Below are 6020 nucleotides of genomic sequence, written 5' to 3' on the forward strand. Positions count from 1 at the left end.
AGACAGTAGGATATGAATGGGTGCCCGGAAAAAAAAGAGCCCCATCCTGACCAGAAACCAAAAATATATATTATACTAAGGTCTTCCGAATAGAATAGTTCAGAAATATGATTTAATAAATGCTTGTGAAGACCAAGTCATCCGGTTAATAGCATAACATTACACTCAACTTTAGGCTTTAGGAGGAAATAAGGGACTAACTGTGTGTGTGTGTGTGTGTGTGTGTGTGTGTGTGTGTGTGTGTGTGTGTGTGTGTGTGTGTGTGTGTGTGTGTGAGTGTGTGTGTATGTGTGTGTGTGTGAGAGAGAGAGAGTGTGCATGTGACCACACACCTCCTACCCCTCTGACAATGGATGTTATTCACGAACAGCGTGAATGCGGATGCACACAGGGAGCGTGATCAGAGGAAAGGCCTGGAAGATATTATTATCATCCTGCAGCGGTGAATGACACAGTGACATGCACACAGGGGCTTTCTTCCACTTCACATCCTGGAAACAAAGCACAGCAAGTGTGGGGGGGAGGGAGGGAAGGGCAAGAGAGAGAGAGAGAGAGAGAGAGAGAGAGAGAGAGAGAGAGAGAGTCCTCAGCCTTTTTCCAGGTCTTGAATAATTAAGCAGTGCTGAGCAGTTCACTGGTCAGATAACAAAAACTCTAACTTTAGCGAGCACGAGCAGCACTCGGGTCATGACTCACTAAAACGTCAGAGACATTAGACATTCCTATTTGTCTGCTTGCACACGCACACGCACACGCATACGCACACGCACACGCACACGCATACGCACACGCATACGCATGCTCGCATTCAAGCGTACGTGTTAGGAAACCAGATCTTGTTTTCAGTACGCACACTTCGTTCTTTCCCCTGCATCATATCTGTCTGCATAGACACACACACACACACACACACACACACACACACACACACACACACACACACACACTCACACAAATACAGTCACATGAGGGCATCTCTGTGCCTTTGGCCCAAACAATGTGCCTCACATTAAATCTAAACAGAACAAAGGTTGCCGATTTTCTATCCTGAACGCAGCTGCCAAACGACAAACTTTGGCCTAAAATTTCGACATTATAGAAGATCTGCCGAACAACAAGTTTTCCAAGGTCGCCTGGTGTTGGGCGATAGCTCCCACTGTGTGGATTCTCCCACATAAAGGCCACAACATGGTCACACCCAGCATCATCGAACTAGCCAGAAAATAAAAAGCTTTTTTTTCTTCTCCATTTCCCATATTCACCTCCACACCTCATCTTAAATATGCACTTTAAATCCACTCCTAGGAAAATCACTGCACTATGTCACTGGGCTTAAGTCTCGCTTCGCATCGGATGATATTCAAATAAATATATTAAACCTGAACAGGCCAGATGATAAGATAAAATGCATATATGCATACGTATGTAGGACTGTGCATATGTGCTCGAAGTAGATATCCTTTTTTTCCCCCTCAAGCTTCTTGTGACCTGCGTTTGTGCTCTGGCCGACCACTGAACCCCCAAAGCCTGCTGGGTAAGCACCCTTTTCCACTGCCAGGCAGGCTGGGATTGGCTGACTTCACAGCATAGATACATGTGAGTATATATATAGGTTCTGAATATATAGAGATTTGTATTAGTCCCAACTCAGTGTAATAAAGTTGCTGAGCAGTGTTTTTTTCTCCTTCTATCCCACCATGCCTCGCATTTGTCCTCTCCGCTTCAGTAGCCAGCACGATCCATGCTGTCACATCATGTGTAATCATCCTGCTGTGAAGCTTTTTTTTAAGAGTTCACGTGGAATATCACATGGAGGAGAGACAAAGGAGAAAGACAGTGTGTACGTGCGTTATTACTAGAGTGCATGGGTGAGGAAAAGTCCTTGTGTGTGTGTGTGTGTGTGTGTTCTTGCCTGACGGTGACAAAGGAAAGATGGAAAATGCGAGAGGGACTCCAACGTCAACAGAACTGAACACACGGACACAAAATTTGCCTCCCCACGACGTCATCGGGACGCTCCGGAGCCCGGCCTCGGACAGCTGGCTCTTTGCATACCAAAGTCACCAACGGTTGACCAGCAATGATGTCACTCATGTGCAAAGCAAATAAAAGGACTCAAAGCTGGTTTGGTCAGACTTCTTAATATTGTCCTTACATCTGGAATCATAGCTGCAGGGCATGCAGGAATAAAATCCCATATTGTGATCAAGTTCCCCGGGTGCCACATTATCATCACCATGCACCACCGTCACAACAAGTTATGATTGCTCGGCTTAATGAAGATACATTGTGGGAAATTTACTTTCTTGTTTCTTGGTCAATACCACCCTCATGTCTGTGATTCATTGCCAGAACCTCGAGCTGCAAAAATTAGAATATGTGTCTTTCCCAAAACTGCCAAAAGTTGATATTTTTCTCCATTTTACAGTCATTTTCCATCCAAAAAGCGTGGCAAATATGGAAGATATTTACATATTCCGCATACAACATATTTAAAATGCTCGTCACACATTGTGGTGGTGTGAACCGGCAAGGAACATTTTTGATATGCCGACATGTTCCAACTTTCACAGACATGGTGAGGTATTTCTGTCACCTGTCACTCAGATTATTGCATGTTGTTGAGTTGCCGCTGACATTTTATTTGTCAAATGATCGCATAAGTCTTGAACTGTTATTTCCTTGAATCCACTGCAGTCTTCTTTTATACAAAACAAATCAAATTTACATATAAAGTGTATGACCTCTAGTCGGGCTATGTTTATATATAAACATGACCACAATGTGTGATCTTTCCCTGCAGTGAAAACAGTCATAAAAGAGATATTAATGTGCACATGCGTCCCAAAAAAAATGTCACTGGTACCATGTGTGTGGTAGTGACGTAACAGGCTCCAAAAATAAATCAAACACACAAAAAACAAATGCCATTCTTGATATGCATAACCTTTCATATTGACAGACTGGGTGTGCTGGTGACATCATATCTCTTTCACCGATAATCAGGAGCAAATAGAGAGAAGGCAAACATGTCCATGAATGAGCCGGCATGAGAACGACCAAACACACGGCACGGCTGAAGGGAAAAGTGGCTTTCATATCCACCACACTTGCATTAGTATATTTTTTTTAGCTCACACTGAACTCAGTGAAGTGATGCTGTCGTGATGCTGGACTCTTAAGTCCGAAATCTAGCATGAGAGCCAGTGGAGCGGAAACAACCCTCCGCTGTGAGCGCCACACCACTCGCTTAAAGCACTCTCTTAGCCGCTAAGCTAATGGACGGTTTGCTTCCTCGTCTACCTACAAAAAAAATAAAAAAAGAAAAGGAGTCCTTGGCAGCATCATCGCTTGAGACAAAGTGTCCTGGGACGTTTGCCATCCACCTGAACGCCCGCATCAGTATATCTCTCTTCGGTTGGCTTACGGTTTTCTTGTGTTTCTGCTCTTTTTTTTTGGCAGAGAAGAGCAAGGTGGTTTGTAGAAAGTTATTTTGAGTTTATGGGCTCCCACTCGACCTCCAAGCGGAATGCATGGATCACATCCAGGGCTGTATTGATCCACCGGCTTTCACTTCACCGTGTGCTGAATATCTTCAGGATTTAAGACGAGAATCCTCTCTAAGTAGCCACCTTATGACAGAAATGCAAATTTGAAAAAAATAAAAAGATTTGCTAAACACACTGTTTGTGCATCGTATTTCAAAGTATAGTTGGACAACACTTTCTGTCTCAAACCTCTTTTGTGTGCCGTGTAACTTTTGAAAAAAACAGCAAGGTTTGCAGAAAGAGGAGGAAAGTAGGCCGTAATCAGCGGCCTGGCTGCTCACACGGAGCTCCACTTTGCTGTGTTATGATGCTGGATGTGACCTAGTTCTGCTCGCTCAGCATCTGAGTTCCCCGCTGCAGGTTATACTGCATTGCACTCATTCGCTCCCTGTAAAAAAATTAAGCGTTTGCGACCCGGCTCTGCTTCCCGCGCGCTGCGGGTTGCGGGAAGAGAGCCGGTGGGAATTCGTGCTCGGCTGCCCTTTTAGTTTTATAAAACAACCTCTACCTTTGCTCCTTCACGCACACGTGTGTGATGACAGGGCGTTCACTGTGGAGCGGCAGCACAACTAAGTCAAACATTTGTCTTTGCTGTCCTACGAAACATGTCAGGCTCGGCCTTTCTCGGAAAAAATATCCTTCATCGCACAGGATATAATGTACTTAGTTTGATTAAAGTCTTTTGTGGCACTGGAGGAGCTTTTAAAAGCCTGACAAAATAAAGACGAAAGGCATGACACATAGCTGAATCTCTTTCCACATCTCTGGTTTGTTCAGCAACTTAAATACATCTACATTCATAAAGAATGAAAAAAGAAGAAGAAAAAAAAAGGCAACAGAAAAATGGTGATTGTTGTAAAGTTGGTTAGTAAGTTATAACTTCCCTTGAACACATTAAGTGTTAAGTAACTTCTAGCACCCACTCCCACAGACTGTGTGCCGTTGATGGAATTCACTCAGATTTTCAGGTACATTTAATAGGCAGGGAGAGTGAGTTGCATTTTGGGTATTGCAGGATCTTTTTAACTTGAGCCAAAAAACTAAAAGTCAAGATATCATAGCCTCTTTTTTAATCTTTTTTAAGCCTAAATTAGCTTCTTTTTTATTACATATTTGAAGGAGTGAAACCAGATATAGTTCCTTTTAAATTGGCTGAGTCAATTGTATTGTGATTTTAAGTCCTTACTACAATATTAAATCACATCTACCTGTAACCTCCTTGGTACTGCATGTGAAGCTGCATGAGTGCACACACTATACTGTACCTGTTTGTGTAGTTGCTTGTGAGTGAGTGAGTGAGTGAGTGAGTGAGTGCGTGTGTGTGTGTGTGTGTGTGTGTGTGTGTGTGTGTGTGTGTGTACATATTTGTGCCTTCATGTACAAGTTTGTATCTGGTGTCCTGTTACAGGAGGGGAGTAGCACCGAGGGAGAGAGCCTTTTGGGAACAATAGCGGCTTATTATTGGGAATCCCTTGTTTCCTCTCTCTCGGAACTGGCTGTCCTAGTTGTAACATGATCACTGTGACAACCGTGGCCATCGCCGTGGTTACGGCGCTACAGGTAAACAAGGGGGAGGAGGAGGAGGAGGAGGGGGAAAAGCAGGTGGATGAGGAAGAGGATGGCAAGGAGGAATAGAAGACTTGAGCTGCGAGTAAACACAAGAGACAAGAAGAAACTTGAGCAGGGGAAAACAGAGTGTGCAGAAGAAGGAGAAAGGAAAGGAAAGGAGAAAGGGAGAAAAGGATGGAGGGCAATGAGTAAAAAAGAAGAGGGAAAAATGAGGACAGTGTGGGAAAGGTGAGATGACCCAAAACCAGAGAGGAGTAGATTCAGATGAACAGGAAAGAAACGCACTGGCACTGCATTGGGGTCACACTGTTCCAGAGCTGCTTTATTTACTAGAAGGAAGCGAATCTGATGTTGAAAAATGCCGAGTCACACCTTGAGTGAACACAGCAACCTTGAACAAAAGCAGGACGGACAAAAGGTTGCGGCAATGTGTTTATGGCAACGGAGATCAGTGCAGTTCTGACAGCAATGAAAACAATAAAAGCATTTCATTCCAAATGCTTGGGGAAAACTTTTTTACTCAATTTCAAAAGGTATTTTAAAATTGAGATAGTTACTGATTTTCTTTTCTGACTCTCAAGCAGTCTTTCTACTCAGAGTGATCCTAAGTATCCATTTTATTATGCTGATTAAAACATTAACACTATCTATTAAGTTTGGTTTATTTGAGATTTAAAGTGGACGAGGCATGCATGGATTTTGAAGCAAATATTTTTTAAGGAAAAAACAACAGTTCAAGACAGGTTTACGTTGATTTAACATTGCTTTTGAACATATCAGTTATGGCCAGAGAGAGAGAGAGAGAGAAAGAGAGAGAGAGCTCCCGGAAGCAGAGACCAGTAGTGGAGCGGTGACACAACCATCTGGAAACATGGGCCTCAGCTAACTGGGTCATAACCACAC

The sequence above is a fragment of the Taurulus bubalis genome (genome assembly GCF_910589615.1).
Source record: "Taurulus bubalis genome assembly, chromosome: 20".
Classification (NCBI taxonomy): domain Eukaryota; kingdom Metazoa; phylum Chordata; class Actinopteri; order Perciformes; family Cottidae; genus Taurulus; species Taurulus bubalis.